General features: G+C 34.1%; 2 protein-coding genes and 1 long non-coding RNA gene across 5 annotated transcripts in view; 1 reads left to right on the top strand and 2 right to left on the bottom strand.

Moving 5' to 3' along the window:
* Positions 1 to 15,815, bottom strand: part of LOC116167960 — an 89,259-nt gene extending 73,444 nt beyond the window's left edge. Inside the window, exons 1-3 of one of the 3 annotated variants that reach the window (XR_004144677.1) lie at positions 15,697 to 15,815; positions 15,526 to 15,649; positions 15,346 to 15,485 (exon numbers count right to left, since the gene is read on the bottom strand). The gene's annotated coding sequence lies outside the window, so the exon portion shown is untranslated. The remainder of the gene's footprint in view (positions 1 to 15,345; positions 15,486 to 15,525; positions 15,650 to 15,696) is intronic. The other 2 variants (XR_004144678.1, XR_004144676.1) reach the window with 2 other exon arrangements.
* The window catches only part of LOC116167958, a 117,835-nt gene that overhangs the window by 20,964 nt on the left and 75,571 nt on the right, over positions 1 to 21,300 (top strand). The gene's annotated exons all lie outside the window — the stretch shown is intronic.
* On the bottom strand, positions 15,842 to 21,269 carry LOC116167961. Its single transcript, XR_004144679.1, has 3 exons — positions 21,174 to 21,269; positions 20,969 to 21,047; positions 15,842 to 16,466 (listed from the first exon to the last, which is right to left on the bottom strand). It is a non-coding gene; the product is annotated as an uncharacterized LOC116167961 (long non-coding RNA).

Raw genomic sequence — 21,300 nt, 5'->3', positions numbered from 1 at the left:
ATCTGACTTGGAAGTATTTTTTAAATGTACGTCTTTCCGACAGCTTCCCATTCGCCTATTAGATTATATTATATTATAATATTATATTATTTCTTGTTATATTTCGGAAATTATTTCACTTGCTAACTAAGAAAATTCTTCGGATTTTAAAAAAAAGTTCCACAACCCGTCGGTTTTCAAGAATTATCAGGCCAATTTTTGGAAATGATTGTTTTAGCTTTGGGAGTTCCCAGATTGAAAGACAAAGCATCGTTTTGTAAATTTGTTTATTTAATTATGCAATAACTATAAAATCTACGGTGATCGGGTTCGTCGTATTGTTTTGTTATCAAAAGAAGTGATCAAATACGGATTTTCAATAAGATCGGATGAATTTTGCTTATTACTACCAAATTGTTAATCTTTGGGATTACTTATATATAAAATGAATAACATTTGAAAATGAACGTACCATACAACTGTATCTAGTGGAGAATTAGATTCTAAACAAATTAATTTCCCCTTCATTTTTTCCTTCGGGGCAATAGTTAACGAGATAAAATGCGAAAAAAACATTTCCCCATTTTGCTTCGTTTTTTTCAATAATAAAAAATATGTTCCGGGAGTTTCCGACCAGGGGCATTATGATTTTCGGATTTAGCGGATTTTTTTACATAGAATAGACATGGTTTCGTTAAGTGAAGTGACAGCATCCAGTTTATACTACTTTTGGAACTAATTTATCTGGACTAGAATAGGAATGCTTTACTTTCTAATTTATGTGATGGTCGATCTCTCACTATTATTCGGTATAGTTCTACCACGTGTTACATGAGAGAGATCGACCACAATTGAATCAAGAAAATAAAGGTTTTTAGATTAAAGCAAACCAAATTTGAATACTAAAAGATATTTTGGTTTAGATTGATTAAGTATCCACGAGCTATAGACGTAAAAAGGATAACCGTGATAAGTGGAGCACCGAATCTTTGGTAAATGCAATACAGAGCGTAATGAATGGGACAATGAGAATGAACGAAGCTGCTAAGAATTACGGGAGTCCTAAAACTACATTAAAGGATCGAATTAAAAACTAGAATGTAGTAAAGCACAACTGAAACTGTTGAAAATGGTACCTCTGGTTTTAGAGTTACAGGTAAAAGTTAATAGGTACCTAACTAGTACACATACCCAATAAATACAATTTTAACAAAAATCAGCACATGATCTTTAGTAGTCGATCTCTCAAAATGAAGGGGGTTGCTCTCACCCGCGTATGAGGGAGAGGCCGACCATTTGTATAGGTTGCATATTTTATTTTATTTTCTAATTGCTCTACATATTGTAATATTTCTACCACTGGGTACATTTTTGTGGCAAAAGAGTGATGATTGGTGAGCACACTAAAAAATTGACGCTTTACCGCATCGATTTCCATTTTTACCATCTCCTTGGTCCAGATTACCAAAGAATAAGGAATCACTGACGTGTGATAAAAATTGAGAGTATAAAAATGCCTAGAGATTCGATTATGAAGTCATCTAAAAAATATTACTAAAATTTCGGCGGTATTTCCTAAAGGAAAGTCGACCCATTAGTTTGAATTTGATGGTCTTTGTCTTCAATTTAGCCTTTAGCCTTATAATAATCAATGGTTACAACTATATGCGTTTATGATGCATTTGATTTTGTATTTTATGAAGGTTAGCAACTATCAAAAACTTTCTGGATCGCGAGACTTAAGAAATCGTAGGCAAGTTTCGGAAAGAAAGAAAGTCATCGTCATTCGCACGGGTTAATACTTAATTTTTCGGGAATTTTGGTACAATGACTTCTCCATTATACACAATTACTCCCTATATAATTATAGATATATATGTAGATAGACTATAGTAGGGTGTGATGTAATATATGGGAATAGCTCATTTCTGATGATCATAACGGCGCAAGTGTTAATTTGTCAAGTTGCTATTACCAAAGAGGGATTGGAACATCTCTTTCAATAATGCAGTAGGTAGCCATTTCAACAAACGTGGTTGTTGAATCACCAATTACACAATTAAAAACGGCTGTTCTGCTCTCTCTTCCTGCAAGGTAAAAACCGAATACAATCAATCATCCGGGAACACCGAAAAAAACAAAAAAAAAAGGACACAGTCACGCTGGGCGTGATAGGTTCCACCCTTTACAGTGAGTGCAGTAAAATCGAGTGTTCACTAATTACACCCACGTCTTCTTTAATAATTCCCACAATACATATCAAACGGTAGGTACGTTTGCAATGAACTTCATCAAACTTGAAAACAAAATCGCATAAATACATAAAAGGAAAAGGGGAATGCTTTAGAAGCAATTTATAAAACACTACAATGAAAATTGGTGTTCGAATCCATAATCCCTTTTAGGGGATGAAAAGCTAATGCTGTTTACAGTAGGGCACTGTCATATGCCTTCACACAAAATATACGATTTGTTTCCCACAAAACGAGAAAATGTTTCCAACCCCAAAACTCACCGATGTGTTAAGAAATTTCGTATAAATAACATTTATTCATAACCAACAGTCACAATAATGTTAGGGCTTACTGGCATAACATTGACATTTAGAATCCAACTCATTATCGTCCGCACCTTTTTGTTGGTATTATTTACTGAGCGTAATCCAAATAAATAGCATTCGCGTTATCTGTAGAAATTTAATATAAAGCTTTCTTATTTGTACCGTAATTTTCAGTAGCTTTGATTTTGATGTAAAATAAGTGATCGAATGCAGTCATGAGTAGCCTAATTGGAGTTATAACTTACAAAGGAAATTCATAACCAGTCGGAAATATGTATTTGTTTTTGAACGTTTCAAACTGTATCTATATACTTTAGTTTAAAATAAATTGTGTATGACTCAATATACCAAACCATCATCAAATGGTTTGCTTGGTATGCAGACAACAATTCTTGGTGGTTTCCAGTTTATATTCACACAGAGAATGGGTTGGTTACTTCCAAAGAAAAGGCATTTTAGTTCATGTACAACATACTTTGTAGTGACACAAGTTGGTATTTCATAGGTCCGCGTATTATATTTAATTGATCTAAAAGTGGTGATATCCCACTTGACAAGCAATGTTAAAAAAACGTTTGGTACGTTAAACGAATGTAGCATTTTGAAACAACTCAATTAAACAAAACATCAACGTTATACCAACGATACTTGAATGGCTTTTCTTTCTAACCCGTGGATACGACGTTTTTGTAATGTTAAAAATTGTAACCTTTTGGACTTGCGTCGCTGGAACGGGACATTATTACGTTAAAATAACATTCAGAAGGCTAACGTTATACCAATATTACTTTGACAACGTTTTTATGCAAAACCTTGTTGCGATGTCACTGTAATGTTAAGGAATGTGATGTTATTTGCGTACGTTGACGGAACCATACGTAACTACGTTAGTTCAACTTTTAAAAGCTTAACATTACAACAACAACATTTTGGTACTGTTAAGTTGCACAGTTACAGTAACGTTCTTGTAATGTTAAAAATGTGCCTTTGGGCATTGCGCAACGAAAAAATAGCTGGTCGGTGACTCATCACTCGGTTTACCTTCATTTGCAGTTTAACATGTTTGTTGAATGTTGGTTTTCTGTGAATTGAGTGATGTGATTGAAAATAAGTGGATGATAGTTTGAATTAAGTGCTTAAAAATTGTGGAGTTTTTTGGGAGACATTGGCGATTGTGGTTTTTTTCATCAAGGATGAACAACAATGACTTCAACAAATAAACTGAATAAGCTATCCATTTACGGCGATTTTTACGTGTTGAATTTCTCTGTATTTTCGACCTTGTACGCATCTTTTTATTTTAAATCAAACAGTTCTACCGGGGTTCCTCCTAGGCGTTAGCAGTATGTAAAAAGTACGTAAAAGATTAAATTATTTTATGGATGTATAACCTTACTTTTTTAGAATCTTACACATGTCTTTTTCACCAAAGCATGACGCGTTCGTCTTAAAGGAACATTATCGAAGTGCAAGTCTACAGGATGGAACATGGACGTATTTCATTCAGTCCTGTCGCCAGCAATTCTATCAAGAATTTCCTGATATCCAACGTTTTCCTACAAGGTATTTTCCATTTACAAATACTCCATGCGAACAACAGTTTTACGATGATCGATTAATTAGCAGAGGATTGTGGTCACCACGTTCTCCAGATCTAAGCCCGTTATATATTTTTTTCTGATTTTGAAATACAATATTTTTCGAAATCGTCTGCACATCACTGAGGAACTTCAAAATGCAATCGAAGAGGAACTAATGAACATTACACCAGTAATGTTAGAATGAGTTTTCGATGATATGAAAATATGTGTGTAACTGTGCATTCTTTATAATGGTGGGACATTTTTAACAATTTTGTGAAGTGATTGATGTGAATGAAATAATTTTTTATACATTAAATTTCTGGTAAAAAATTATTTGAATTATTTTGAATTTGAATTTTTTTACATTGTGCACTTTAGTATCAAAGTGCAAAAATGTTTATTAAAGTACACAATCTGTGACATTACTAAATTACGTTTATGCCATCCTTGTACATTGACGGCCGGTATTATAAAGCCAGACTTAACTTTGTTGTTAGCTAACAGTGTTGTTAAGACATTTCTTAACAACACTGTTAGCTTACAACATAGTAAATATGACTTTAATAATACCAACCGTCAATGTATAAGGATGATATAAACGTAATTTAGTATTGTTTAATAAACATTTTTGTACCACGTTTATACAACATAAGAGAGTTACATCGCATTGGCGTTTGTTTCAAACGTTCAATTAACGTTAAATGCTGATGTTATAAAGTGTTATATGATGTAACGTTTGCTAAACGTAGGTATTTAGACGTTACAGAGAAACGTTCTTGAAGGCGGACATTAGCAGTCGCGGTGACGTTAATAGTAAGTTAATGGTACTTATACCCTAACGTTACAAGTCACCATTAAACGTTTATTAAACGCTAATGTTGCACAATTTTGTCATGTGGGATAGTAGCTTCTGACGAGGATGCATAATTTAGCAAGAGCGATCGCTATGGAGGGGGGCAATTTTAACATTATGCACATAATTACAACTTAATTCAGGATATATAAATCAATTCCGTGCGGGTATCTTTAGAATTAACTATACACATTACACATTTTTAGCTCATTTTCCAATGAAGTATAGTAAAAATTAGATGTGCGCATGCGCAGACTGCGCAATGCCAACTGTCTTATTTATGGAGATATTTCTTTGAAATTTTAACCAAAGATGCTTTTAGTAAACGCAAACGTATCACATATTCTAAACATCAGATTAATGTGCGCATGGGCGGGATGCACAATATCAACTGTCTTATTTATCGAGATATCTTTTTGAAATTTTAATCACAGATGTTTCTGTTAAAGGTAAACATATCTCACATTTTAAATATTAGATGTGCGCATGCATCCTTATTTATGGAGATATTTCTTTAAAATTATAGACGTTTGTAAAGAAAAACATATCACATAATACAGTAAACATCAAAAACTACAAATGGTACCTATTAGTAAAGGTAACACAATTTCGTTTTCATTTCACCTAGCTTAAACTGTCGGCAAATGGAGTGTTCCAGTGCCACTAAATGTATATTCTAACCCTTACGGGTCTTTTATGGTAGTAATGAAGCCAGTTTCTAAGTCTTAAATGCATTTTTAATGCGGGAAGGAAATCTCAATTCTCAAAGGTTTTAATCTTCACCCTTATGGTTCAATCAGTACTGCGATTACAAAGTGGAACAGATTTGGCAGCATACCTACTCTACGAGTTTTTGAAAGCTTCCAACAGGAATACGACCCAAAGACATCTTTGGCATTTGTAGAAAGCGATCTGAGACGATTTTTAATTTCAGTCCCAGATTATTAAGTAACTTTACTTATTAACCTTTGTACCATACATTAAGTATCACTTTTAAATAGGTATTCTTTATGGGATTATACTGACCTTATGCAAATTAAATAAGCACATCGGCCCCCATATATCGAACTGATTACTTAAGTTTAAAACAGAGCAATAAGCGTTAAATAAAATCCATTAATTGCGTTATAATTAAAAATTAAAGATATGTCTACCATATTTACATTTTACGGTTGGCAGTAAGGAATGATCATAACCTATCAAACGGAATAACATGTCACATCTAGGACTATTGAAAATTATTTAAAATTCGTTCCATCTGGACCAAGTCTAAGGCTGCGTTCAGACACGGCGATAATCGCGCGATTCTCACACGGCTCTCGTGCGGTTGTGTCGGAACGATTTGGAACATTTTCATATACATAAGATCCTCGTGATTGTCGCCGTGTCTGAACGTAGCCTAAAGCTCGCAATATTTTCAAAGAAGATGCGCGAGAATTTTAGATTGGAATTAACAAAACAATGGAGTACTATTAATTAAGTACCGTATCGACAGCATCCGCGACTTCTCCTTAACCTACCGACCACGTCCGAGTACGGTATAATCGTCACTTGATCAGACACCGTTGCCTTTTGGCCTTGAACGAAACTGTTAATCTTGTACCCATATACGACAACATAAACATTTCCAATGGTAATACCTTGCACTAACTTAAAGGGGCATATAAAGCCCCTCAATTGTCTACTTTTCGTGTATAAGTATTAAAAGATGCGTTCTGAGCAAATAACAAAAACAGTAGAGCATAAAACCATGGATAATTACATACAAAGAGCCTAAAGATCCTGAATTAACATTACATATACGCATGGGAACAATATATTTCCGTTTTGCTAAATTCTGTATTCATTTTCTATAAGTGGGTACTACATGAGCACCTAATGCGCTTTGACAAATGTCAAACTACCTTCGGATCCTGATTGTGGTGACGGTCTATATTTACAAAGTTTGGAACTATATATACCTATACTGAGCACATCTGCTTTTGGCACCGAATGAAAAGGCTTGCGAAGTTGGAGGTTCCTACAGGTTGCAGACTATAACGTTTCACGATTTAATTATAATTTGGGGATGGTTGCGTTTAAAATCCTTACAATTCATCACTAACTCCGTTACAATATTTGAGATTAGGCGTTATTTTTCCTAGTGAACTCATTAGTAACGGTTGCTTTGAATTTTTTAGGTAGATTTTAATAGCTGCAGTGTTTATTATTAAAAAAAAAATGGAGTATCTAGAAGCTTTATTGACCTGAAGTTTCTTTCACCTCTCCGTCATTAACACTAATTATCACGAATTTTTGTATTAATTTTTAAAATTTCGACAGTTTAACTGTTTTGAAAATCTCTGGATGGTTTCTAGACAATGTTAAAAGCCTATGGTCCCTTGTTTTCCTATAAAAGCCCGAGCTAGCACATCATTTCCATATTAACGAATTTTAGTGTTATACCTTGCTTAATTATAAAATATAGTTAGCAAGCTAATATTAATTTTAAAAGAATGATGACAAAATTAGACCGATGAACCGAATAATACCTAAGTGTAGTTGAGTTTTAGCATCAGTTGTGTTTGTACTTCAACAAATCCTTTGTAAACGTGTACTTAAAAGATTTTATATAAAACACTCGTCGCGCGAAATTAATAAATAAATCCTTCTGGCTACGTGTTTGCATTAGAAGTGGGAGCTTAAAGTCAGAGAAGCGAATAAAGACAACAATAAAAGCACTACTACAAATGAATAGTCATAATACATAGCGCAGAAAGTTAATTAATTTATCATTTCCTTTTGAAAATCACGTCGGGAAACTTGACAAGCAAAAATATGTAAATGAACGGAGAGATTCATTTTTAAAACGAAATTTTAATTTACTGAAACCGTTAGTTTATTGCTTGTGTTCAATGAACTATCAGGAATTCGGAACTGCCGATCGATGACGCTTAAGAGTCACAATAATGGAGGTTGGATGAGATGTTTTTCAGCGATTGTTCCAATCCCTTTTGCTTTGATTGTTTACTCATGAGTACCTACAATGAATTTATCGATTCCAGCATTGAAACACTCCAAACTGATGGTGACTACAGCAACTGCAAGGAAAAAAATATTCATCGCATCCTGAAATGGAGGAAGCCATTAGAAATCGCATTTCTAGAATTACATTTTGTTAATAGTAGACACTAATGGGATTTTTTTTGTAGAATATGCTTTTCTCACAGGCATCACTACGACACGATGCCTTTGTAATGCAATACAACAGGTGCCGCTAGACTTTACAAATTGTCGCATTTCTATAGGGGTTGCCATTTAACGATCTTGCAAACGATACAAGATCAATCCCCGGCTTTAATCGGAATATGATTTCAATATATAAACTTGCAAATGTAACGTTATATTCAAAGCAAAAATTGTGAGTGGTTGATGGCGTTCCTTTTGCGCCGTGCCAGGAAGTTTATAATAGATGTATTGACAACATCGGAAATACACATAATGCGGCCATAGGAAAGAATAATGTCGACGGAAATAAAAGCTGGAAGATAAATGTGCATTCGTTGCCATTGCTGCTGATTAATGGAACGTGAAATCATTTACAGTGTATACGTTTCTATTTCACATTATAATGTAAACGGGGGGTCGTCTTCAGTTATTGCTCTCAATTTGGACTTCGGAGAGAAGTAAATGAGAATTAAAGTTGTCGGGTACAATTGCGAAACACGTAGCCATCACTATCCGTAACAAATAACATGGCGCTTTTTTACTTAACTGTTTTTTTAGTACAACAAAGCATTTTGTTTATTTAAATATCTATACCTATACCAAAACCTTTAAGCCAGCTGAATAGTTATGATAAAAAGACGCGGAAAATATAACAGTAGGAAAGTAAATGATGGGGAAGTTTATATCAGACTGATCTTTCATGTTTCGGTTAAAGCTATGATAGACAATATCATACACTCCCATACATTTTGTTTCCATGGAAACATCGGGCCTAGGTACTATTCATAATCTGGAGATGCGCTCCAGATCTTTTCCCAAGTGCCAAGCTTTTGGCAAGTTCCTCTCGAGCGCCTCTTAAATGCGCCCGAACTTCCCTTGATGCTTTCCCTCTCAAATTCTTTATAATCCTCTCTTCTACTAACTTCTTTTGAACCTGAGGTGTCTTGGACTTGAAATTTGGTGTAAGCGTAACGAATTAATGACTTTTTAATTCCTATGTAATGCACGACAAATAGAAAGCACATTTTCAGAACTACAACGAAACCCCTATACATATGGTTAAAATGCACTTAGTGCTAGAGTACCTAGTTGATATGATTTATATAGAACTCCATGATAGGCTTTGTCGTGTTAATTAATAAAATCAAAGTATAATAAAAACCTATAACCTAGTTGATAATTATTTTGGACTTTTCCTACTTGCCGGAAACAAATGTAAAGCTAACCACAGTATTTTTACTGCATTACGACGCGATAGAGCTTTCCGGTAGACCACGATTGCGACATTCATTGTTTTAGAAAATTGTCAGTGCATGTTGTGAAAGTAGGATATAATTACGTTTAGCACAATAACAAGGAATTTAGTAAATCCAGTGGATTACTGCCTCTGACATTAACATTCCCACACCCTCGAATGGGCTAAAATAGTAAGAAAGTTTTCGGAACAGAATAAAAATATGATAAGCGAGAAGAGTATTTTTGTGAACCTCATATAGATATTGCCTAGATAATCAAGGGTAGTGCTTTAGTCAGAAAATCAATAAACGCGGTTTCCAAATGGTTTGTTAATTATGAGTAGGGATGCTCATGCAAAAGATCTTTGAGTGTTTATGTTATGAATAATGTAATGTACAAACAGAAATGATTTAATAACCTCCATTCAGGCTTCTGATTAATAGCTGTATCTCCCGGACATAATCGACCAAATAACCGCAAGCTGTTATTTATTGTTCAACTGCAATACAACACCATCAAAGTACAATTTATAAAATATTTCGCACACGCCTATTCTACGTCCATAAACAATGCGGGGCGTCGATTCTGTGTTGTGTACCATAGTCTTTACGGTAATTGGCGAAAACGGAATTGCCTTGTAAGTTGACTTTGCAATATTGATGTTTCATGATACGAAGCGTAGAATTTCGTGGCTTTCTATTTCGTGAACTCATATACATACTAACATAAAGTAAATAAGGATCGTTGGAAGGTAATATGCTCCTGTTTAGCAAGTCGGTGGAAAATGTTAGTTAACAAATTCTTGGGATATGTAAAATACATATTAAAATCAACAAACATAACGTCAATTAATATCTGAACGCGGAAATACTCATTTTCTCTTCTAGCTTCAAATAATGCAAACATTATACCTCGTTGTTTTAGTATTAATTGTATCTTGAATGAGATCTATCAACTTCGCTTAAAAGGAGTTGTCTAAATCTAAAACTTCCGGAGACAAAACAACACGCAATTATATTCAGATGATGTCTCTAACTTTTGAACACATAAATTAAATTTGAAAACTATTTAAACAAAATCAAACATCTCGGCAACAAAATAACATTGATCTCGAATTCAAATGATACGATCGATCAAGATTATCTTCAATCTAAATTATTTAACATAAAATAATTTGAAATTCACATTATACAGGGCGGCCCATCGTTATAGGTCTGATTCGAAAGAAAACGTCCGCATGACGTAGTTTACACAATAATATAAATGTTTTTCGCAAAATCTTTATTGATTCCATTAAACTTGTTTGGAGATATTACAGAAAACTGTCCGAAAATCCATGAGAAACCACATCAGAATTTATACAAATAAACAGGAATCTTATTAAACATTTTTGAAGGGCTGCTGTGGATTTCGGGCGAATCTGAACGAATGCATAAATATCAAAACTTGCAAAGGTCTGCAAGAATCTGCAAACAATTTCGGAATAATCTTTGGAAACTACCTTTATCTCTAATCTGATATATATCTACAGAATATTTTAAATGGCAACCATGGTAGTGAAAATCTTTACCATATGTATTTCCTCACAATAATTTTAAGCGATGGCCATATTGGAGTATTGTACAAACGGCCATAAAGATACTACAGAAGTAAAACACGTAATAATTATTTAATAATTTTTTTATTATACCTGAATCACAATCTCCGTTTTAAACACTCAAATGCGTGCGAAAAAAGGCCTTTTAAACACACGTGCTTTAAAGTTGCTAAGCAATGATACTTCAAGTATGACTTTTGAAACTGTCATCTGGATGAAATAAAAAATCCTCTTAGGTCGCTTTCTGTAAATGCAGAACATTTCTTTGGCTTTTGTGCCTATCCTTTGGTTGAAGCTTTCACAAACGCGCGTAATTTAGGGTATGCTTCCAAATCTGTTCCACTTTTTAATCGCAGCATTGCTTTAAAGTTTTGAATGAATGCACCAAAATATAGAAGATTTAAATATCTTTGACATTTCCTTCATATATGCCAGCATTATGGATGCATTTAAGACTGTATTCGTAACTTCCTATTCATCCATGGAGACAATTTTTCATATTCTTTATAATAGGCTTTACTGGAGTTGGATTTTACACCTATCAACGTTTGTTTAGATTTTACAACAATCGATTTAATGGACGGTGTATTATCTTTTTCAACGGAAATCGTTTAATTCACAAAGACGGATTTTTATAAGCAAACGTCAAGTGACATTTCCATGGCAATCGTGAAATTACGAACACCCAGCCCACTTAATTAGACATGTATTCGAGTGTAACGTCAATATGATTTCATTGAATTTCCTATTTTTAAATTATACTGCAGGTATAATAAAAAATACTATAAGATACACGTGTATAATTGGTCTTTAAAGCACTTGCAACGTTAAAAGCACTCCGCTTTGCGTCGTGCCCTTAAACTCGTTGCGCGTGCTTTAAAGACTTGATTATACACTTGTATCTTAATATACTATTACAAAGTTTTACTTTTGAAGTATTTTTATGGCCGTTTGTACGATCAAATATAAATATCGCTTCAAATCATTGTGTAGAAAACATTTAATAATTATTTAATAATAAAAAAAGAGATAAAAAATTTCTGAAGAATCTTTCATGAACTATGAAGAACCATTGACGAAGGGTCTATGAAAAAACATGAATGTTGTTTGAAGAATCCTTCAAGAATGAATAGTACAAAAATTTAAACCGTGTTAGGGTTCTTGAGAATCTTTTTTTAATATTCGCCCATAGTTTTAAGTAAAGACTGCTCTACCAACTCGACCCACTATTTCCATAAAAAATTGCTAGCTCGAACCCGAGTTTGAACTAGGGACCTTCTTGGTCGTAACCGGGCAAATAATCCATACAGAAAGCAAAATTTCTAAAAATTACCAAGGAGTTATCGCAAAAATTAAAAAAAAAATCTTGATAAGAAAGGCGTGTAAACCGAACTAGGCTCACTCACAATTTTTGTAGAATTGGGAACAGGGGTGTAAAATTCAGGTGGTTGGTATCATATCCGGTTTAACTGGAAGTGACCATACATTTCAAAATTTAACTAGGAAGTATACTTCTTATAATTCGTAGATTGTACAGAGTGGTTCAAATTCGTGGTTCACCATTGGGATCTCCGTAACGGTGAGAGATACAATGTAGGCTAAATGGGGGCAAAGTGCCCCTTTTTATGACTCCAAAAACGCATTGGCAATTTTTAACTGAAATTATCACCGAAAAACGGAAACTGTCAAATACCGCAAATAATGTGATATTGGTGCATCGGCACTTTTTTTCGGAGATCTGTTATCAGAAATTCCATAACACGCTAAATGTAGAAGCTACAGGCTAATACTAGATGCTTATTTCATATCGACGCCATATTGGATTTGTGCGGAATGAGATAAATGAGAAAAAAAGCAATACATTGGAATGCATCGCCATCATAGCCATGTTGTTGTTGATGTTGATGTGGATGTTTTATTGGGAAATTATTGTAAAACATTTGATTTTGAAACTTTTTTTGTAAACTTATGTAAAAGTATCTTTTTTGTCCTCTAACTCATTCCGTAAAAATCCAATATAGCACCCGCTAGCTTCTACTATTGTCTTATGAAAATGCAACAAATACAGCTTCTCCGAAATAAAGTGCCCATTGAAGGTGCTCTATTTCTGACAGTTTAAAGCTAGGGAGGATGAAAACGAAATTTGACATTTTCAGTTTTTTGGTGATATTTCGGTTATTTACAAAGATTTTTAAAAAATTTCAAATGTATTTTTTGGTCACAACAAGGGGCAATTTTGCTTCCATTTTATCTACATTGTTTCTCTAACCATTACGGAGATCCTAATGGTGCGCCACAAATTTGAACCACCCTGTACAGACAATTTTATACCTATTAAGTTGTTTTCGATAATTTATACGTTGATCGACAAAGTAATTAGTTAACCCATACGCTAACATTACGGAAAAATTAAAAAGAAAATGACTTTTACTAATCAGTAGATCATATGAGTATTTACAGTGTAGTCATTTGAAAGATACATACAGGGCGCTTCATATACCCGGGCGAACCACTGTGATTCTATTTGAAAAAACTGTTCAACACTAATTTTGACTATTTCAAAATTGTTTAAAGTACTTGGTATTGGATAAACAGGGGCGGACTGGGTACTTACGGGCCAGGTGGAATTGCATAGGTTACGGGCCATTAAAGTAATGAAGATTGGGGCGGGGGGTTCTGCGGTGCACCACAAAACATTTTTTGCTTCATTTTAAAGTATTCCTTTCTCGAAAATCAATTAGAATATAGTTTTTTTTTAAATGCAACTTATAATTAAAAGTAACAAAATATACAAAGGAGGCGAGTCGCCTATAATTGTGTTTCAGCACTTTCAAAATACGAGAAAAAATGATAAATTCATTGTAAAACATAAAAACAGAATTTTTTAATGAACAACCTAACATCAACCCCAATGAGAGAAACGTGTTAGTAATTTATTAATAGCGTAAGAAAAAGTGTTTTCCCGAGAAATTTTGGTGCAGTCGATTTTTGGTAAAAAAAGGAAGGTTATACACTGCCTTTTTCTGAGGCCCGAAAAAAAAAATTGTCTCAGATCGACCCAGAAAAAAAAATTTCTTATAGAACGTGGCCTGTAGAATCCACAATTTCAAACAGTTCCAAGATTGGGCTACTAGTTCCAAAGTTACAGCCCTTTGAATTTTCTTTCGAAATTGGTTTCTAGTTTATAACTTTTGATTGAGAAGTCTGATCGAAAAAGAGAATAAATAAAACAAAACCGTAATGTAGACCAATGAAGAACGATTCATTTGCCCGTTTTTATTATCAGTTACGTGTTTTGTTTAATTCAAATTGCCGGTTTTACTGTAAATTCTATTAGGTGGCCCAACAAAAATGTGTACCTCCTAAAACTAAGCAAAATAGATGTTTCGTCAAAAATCCAAAATAAGTAGATTTTTTTACAGAAGGGGCCAATTTTCATGCAAATTTCACCCTGTGCTAGTTATGAGTGGTCAAATGATGAATTTTCATTATTTACACAAACGTTTTTACTTTTTAAATTCCATCGATTATAGTTACCGAGAAATCGTCGAAATTAATGAAAACTCAAACAGGCAAATTAATAAATAATCTGAAAGTACTATCTCATTTTTTTTGTTTTTTCACTACTAGCGTCTGATGACATGATTATTAACCTTTTTTCCACTTGTAAAGTAGGCTTTCTCGGCATTTGTTCAAAGTGGTTAATAATGTGGACATTATTAACTAGTAGTCAATAATGAGAACTGTCACGCTGTCACTTTTATAAAACACAACCCGAAATTTCTCTCAATAAACGTTTAGACAAGTTCTCTAAAATGAATAATTGCCACCATCCGCCATTCCCAGAGAAATTACATACCTAAAATTATCACATTTTGAAAAAATTCGAACGAAATTACTCTTTGAAAATATCTCAATGACAGAACAAAATACGGCCTGTTTGACTTGTACTTCTACGTACTTGATTGACATGTTAAATTAAGAAACAAAAAATTCTGTCCAACCGTTCACTTTCTTATCAATATAATATGTTAATTTAGAGGATTTCAAGTGCTAGTAGTGAAAAAAATAGTATATATACCACGGTAGAGAAGTGTATTATTGCCTTCGCATCTTACATCCCTCGGCGCAAGCGCCTCGAGATGTAATCTTGGTGCTCAGGCAATAATACTGTACTTCTCTGCCTTGGTATATAATGTACTATTGTTAAAGTAGACAAATCATCCCAACAATGTTATTGCTATATCAAAAGACCGCAGACATATAGTACAGATATACGCAAAGGTACTTTATTAAAACCTATTTTTAAATTTGTTAGGAATATACTCACTTTTTCTTCGAAGCAACTAAAACCAACCGGGATCGGTTCCACTGGATGTACAACGAACAGCATCAGTCTTCATTTGGATCCATCAACCAAAAGTGTTATAGCCATACTAACAAAAAAAACTGTAAGATAAAAACATCGGCCTTAAAATCTATTTTGAAATTCAAGAGGCAGCCTACTCACTTATTTGTTGAAGAAATTAAACCGCCCGCTAGCTTAAGTGGTCCCACTGGATATACGAACACGAACATAAGAAGTTTTCATTTGGTCTCACTTTCCGGTAGTAATTGTGACCACCATACCAAAACTAGAATTATGTGCTAAGTACACAGGGTATTTTATATATTAGAATACTTAAAATATAGCAGTTTTGAAGATCTCTTGAAGAATGAGCCATACAGATGCATTTCACGATGTAGTAGACAAAAAGCAGACGAACGAATATTACCCGATAATGGCTGCTACTGGATCATTGAACTATACAAAGAAATAAATGTTACTTTTCTGTTTAGTAGTTTAGACCAATATACTTTCCTGGTTAAAATAAAACGAAGATCTACTGAAGAATGAGATACTAGCGAGTGGTACAGGTGGATCAACATAAGTGCATTTCTTGATGACGCTAGAGTACCACACAATATTTTCAAGACAAATGTTTAGTGACTAACCAGGTTGGTTATAATGTTAATAAGGAAGGCCAATACAAGCATAGCAACCAAACCAAATACCAAGTAATTTAAAAGTAAATCACTTACCTTCTTCTAATTACTATATGATATACAATCAAACACCCAAGCCAGCTATCTTATATTTTATCGAACATCAAGTAGCAAAAAGGGGACAACTTCGCACTAAACAAGTATAACTATGAATTCATGGCTATACCGGCTCGTACGAGGAAACCGATTTCTTGATTGGCAAGTGGCTTTGTTAAACGATTTGCAGTACCGCGACTACTTCGATCCTCTTAATAAGCTAATTGACTTGGAAAGTGTCGTTATATCTCACCTAGTAAATTTCTAAATGTAATTGCTTCCGTTTCCTTCACTATGTGCACTTTTCACTATTTCACCCATGCTTAGAAATGAAAAATCACTTACCGCAAGCTGGCGTTCATCTATCTCCTGAAACAAAAACAGTGATCGTTAGAGAAAGAAACAACTATTGCCTATAAAATGGTCTAGGTGCTTTGTGACAAATGCAGAGTGTCCATCGACAAGCTGACGCGATTATTATTTGGAAACGGCTGAGAATAAATTTCTGATTCAGCCCGTTTCAGATAAAATATGTTTAATTTTACAGCAAATATGACTAGCACATTCATTTTTCAAAGCTGCGTTACATTTATCAAAATGTCCATCATATGAAACAGGGATGTAGGTGTATGATGAGTAAAACATTTGAAACAACGTAATTTTTACATACAGCATTGTTATACCTCTCACTCAATTACTAATATATAACTGCACAAAAATAGGAAGTGGTCTAAATGTGTGTTAACGCCGAACTTCAAGGAACTGACGTATTTTGGGAACAATTTATTAACCTTTTTCATTTTTATACAGGGTGACAATTTGAAAACTTACCACCCCCCATATCTGAGTAAATAAACGAGATATTTAAAAAAATCAAAATCCGTTTCGGTAATTCGGAGGGGGAATCACAATGATATAGTTGGCGACGCACCCCCCCACACCCCCTGCGCCCTAGCCACCCCAACTTTTAAATCTTAAATAGTGACTCTCCATGTGTGATACGTCGTTGGAAAGCTCTGAAAAAATGCTTTCCAACCATAGCAAATAGCATTACATTTAGGTTAGTAATTATCGTGCAAATCAAAAAATAAACTAATATGATACATTTGAAATCTGTCGTATTTAAAACGCAACCGGCGAACATAGACGAACTAAGACAGAGAATAATTCAAGAATGTCGAAATATTGCAAAACCAACATTTGAAAAGGTTCGACAAGAGTTTGAAAATAGATTATAACTGGCGATCAAAAATGAGTTGCTATCGAGTCGGCTTTGGAAGTTCAAGTTAAATACGATTTTCCATGTTTATTTTTTGATTTGCACGATAATTACTAACCTAAATGTAATGCTATTTGGTATGGTTGGAAAGCATTTTTCCAGAGCTTTCCAACGACGTATCACACATGGGGGGTCACTATTTAAGATTTAAAAGTTGGGGTGGCTGGGGCGCAGGGGGTTGGAGGGGGTGCGTCGCCAACTATGTCATTGTGATTCCCCCTCCGAATTACCGAAACGGATTTTGATTTTTTTTAATATCTCGTTTATTTACTCAGATATGGGGGGTGGTAAGTTTTCAAATTGTCACCCTGTATAGACAACATACATCGGATTGGTTTGCTTATACTCGTAGACCTCAATCGATGCCTTTTTTCCAAAAGAAAGCACTATAAAATCGTTCTAGGCCATAATTAGACCACTGCCTATTTTGGCACATTATCGGATTTGAAACTAAAAATTCCCTTATTCTAAAAAAATCTATACATTCTCGTCAAATAATTAAAGAATAAATGGGCAATGTAAAACTTATTGTTTTTAATTGAATATAGTCTTATTACTGTTGCTATTTGTAACCAGAATCGTTATTTTTTGTTATTTGCGACATTTTCTACTAACTACATGCAAAATTAGGTGACTCACTCGTAGGTGGAGTACACTTTCTGACCCAAAGGACCTTTAGTCACATGAATATAATTTTTGTGTGAAAAGTTATTTAAAAAAACTGTTCGACAATTTTGTTCCTTAACTCATCAAGTATGTATACAACAAATTTCGTGGAATTCTCCCCATTTTCGTTGTTTTTTTTCGAATTATTAAAAACTTATGTCAGAATCGTGATTTTCATGTTTAAAAAACTCCAGATACCAAATTTCGTGGATATCAGAATTTTTTTTCGCACCCCCACTTAGGGGTGCGTCCTTTCGTAGTAGGGATTTTGAAAATATATTGCAAAATCGGAAAGGACATACCCCAAAAACCTGTTCAAAGACGTGCCACCAGTCTTTGTAACTCTTATGGTTGCTGAGAAAAAATTCAAGAAGAAATGCAAATTTCACCACTTTTATGGGGTTGATTTTCAAACGAAACACGTTGGGCCTTGGATTTTTTTACTTGCTTATATGTAACATCCTGTATACCAACTCTCTTAATTATTCTTAATAATTTTTAATAAATAATACAATTAATTTAATTTATATTGTTTAATCATATAGGTTATCTTCCATTTTTCAAAAGAGAATAAAAAGTTCTATTTATATAAAAATTAATCATTCGCTCCTCATTTAACTTTGTCAAAAGAAGGAAGTTTTGCATTATCCTCTTTATCCACAAGTTTTATGATCCCTACTTATTTTTTCTAATTGAGTGCTGTAAGTATTTTTGTAAGTTTTAATCAAGTAAACATGTTCAAAAAGAAAACTTTGATGAACACATATAGCACCGAAACCGAAGCTTTCCTCCCTGAAATTTTTCCAAAATGAATCGATTGCCTTGACAGTAGGTAGGGAATATCCTAAGGATCAAAACCTATATTATACCAAAGGGCGCTTTCATTCTGGCAGAAACCATGGCCACAATTGAGAAGAAAACATATCAAAAAGTCGAGGAGAAAGTTGGAAAGAAATTGGAGGACTTGGTGACTGCCGACTTTGAAAAGCACATTGCTGAAGAGAAATAATTGACTTAGGAACAAAATGATATAATAGAAATTGAGGAAAAGGAATTTCCATTCATCAAAGTAGTTTATAATGGTTCTTGAGCCAAAAGGACACATGGGCATAGCTACACCTCGGCAGAATGTGCTACTATTATTGGGGATCAATCTTTGTTTAATAAATTCAAATTTTATGTGGAAGGTTTTTTGACCTTTGTTCGGGCTGATCGTTTTACCCCATTTTGAGCACCCCGAGAAAATGGATACCCAACACTTTGTCTGAAGGAAACCATGTCCCAGGCAGAATTATATCTTGCGGTCGGAAACCTTGTGCAAAAACATCAAGTGAGCCGGGGAAAAGAGAGAAGACATAGAGAAGTCAATTGTTGGACAATCTTATAATCTTGAATGGCAGTTCCAAAGAAGAAATCCCCTGACAGAAACCTTTGCAATCCTCACTCTTCACTCCAGTCCATTTGATATCCTAAAGATATAAAAATGCTACCAAATCCTTCATGGAAATGAAGTTAGTGGTTGGTTGTGTCCCTAGAAAATTCATATTAGTTGCCTCTCCAGATGGATTTATTGGAACGCATGGCATTTTTGTAGCCCCCAGAAGAAATTCCTGACAGATGTGTCAAATTCCTGACAAGAAACAAAAAAAGGAGCTAAACAAGAACCGTAACTACTTTTTTCAGGTTCTCCAGCAATTATACGTTTGCCATAGGCAATACTGTGATTTTTTGTTTCTTTCATGATACGCAAGCGAAAGAGAACAACACTTTTCTTGAACGGATAGAGAAAACCCACGAAACTAATGAGAAATGGAAGTTGGTCAGGGCAAAGTTGGAAAACTTTTTATGAAACATATGGCCGTAGAATTAGTCGATTCCCATTTGACAAAATTAATTTTTTTTTTAATAGTGTTGTATACCAGATCAACAACTACAGCTGTTATACATGGCAGTGATAAACATTAACTTATCACACTTACAAAATATCGACTAGGTTCAATAATGACCTCTACGGCCAGTTGCACAAAAAAAATAATCCAGGATTATTGTTTAATCCGGTATTAAGACATTTGATTGGCTTTATACTGCAGTATGCAGCCAATCAAATGTCAAAATTCTTGTTTAAACTCAGATTTGGCAAATAATCTAGGATTTTGATTAAAATTCGCTTTCCTGCAACCGGCCGCTAGAGTAAATACAATTACAATACAGTTGCAATAAAATCACTGTATTAATAAGGTTTAAAGTTATTGACCATTAGTTTTCAAACATCCTGTACAAGGGCGATCAAAATCTAAATCATTCTCATTTAGTATCAAGTCAGTATTATACACTTTTTAAAATTCTAGTCAATGAAGTCATAGGTACATGACCCTAAAGAAAAGCAGTCAAACGTCACAAAGTTTGAAAATCTTGAATAACTTGAAAATCGTTGATACTAGATATAGGGGAATGTGGTATCAAACGATGTAGATTTTGAAAATGTGATAAAATACAAGGTGTTCTATTCAAAATAAAAAAAAGTTGCTATCTACATTCGCTCAAATCGATAGATCATGAAAAACTATGTTCGTAGGCAAATTTTCAGAGTTAATATATCAATGAGAGCCTGAATACTTTTAGGTAATGGTTTGCGTGAAACATCCTGTATAGTTTAATAGGTTTTGACGAAAAGGACTAGTCTTAACTTCTAAAAATTAAGAACGCCCTGCGCCCATCGGTATCATATATATTTTGAAGCAGAGGGTAAGTTGAGCTTAATTCCAAATTTTGATACAAATCGATGCATTTTGAAAAAAATTGCTAGATTTTGTACTATTTTTTTTTATTATTCTGTTCGGATAAATTCACCTCTAACTTCAATAATACTATCTTAAAAATTCGTGCACAGTTTAACGTAATAACGTTTAGAAAACTAAAAACTCACCATGCCAAGCTTTTTATGGGATCGAAGAGTAGAATGAAACCATGGACCGCTCAACGGGTGCAGACTCATTCGCGTGCATCTGTAACAAACAAGATCGCCTTGTTAGATCTGCGAACACCCTCCCTTTCACTATTAAATGGGAAGGCAGTCAAAGGTTGAGTTTTAAATATTCAAAGCAACAAATTTACAATTATTTATAACATACTTGTTTTTTTTTGTTTAAACGCCCCACCAGTGACACCACCAAGCTCCGCCGGTCCCATTTACGTCCTTTTTCCGATGACATCCGCCCCACTGAACTAAACAGAAACACCGTTTCAGAATGTATTAAT

The sequence above is a fragment of the Photinus pyralis genome, unplaced genomic scaffold (genome assembly GCF_008802855.1).
Source record: "Photinus pyralis isolate 1611_PpyrPB1 unplaced genomic scaffold, Ppyr1.3 Ppyr1.4_LG4, whole genome shotgun sequence".
Taxonomy (NCBI): Eukaryota; Metazoa; Arthropoda; class Insecta; order Coleoptera; family Lampyridae; genus Photinus; species Photinus pyralis.
The sequence above is the reverse complement of the archived record's forward strand: the minus strand, read 5'-3'. Positions and strand labels throughout refer to the sequence as shown.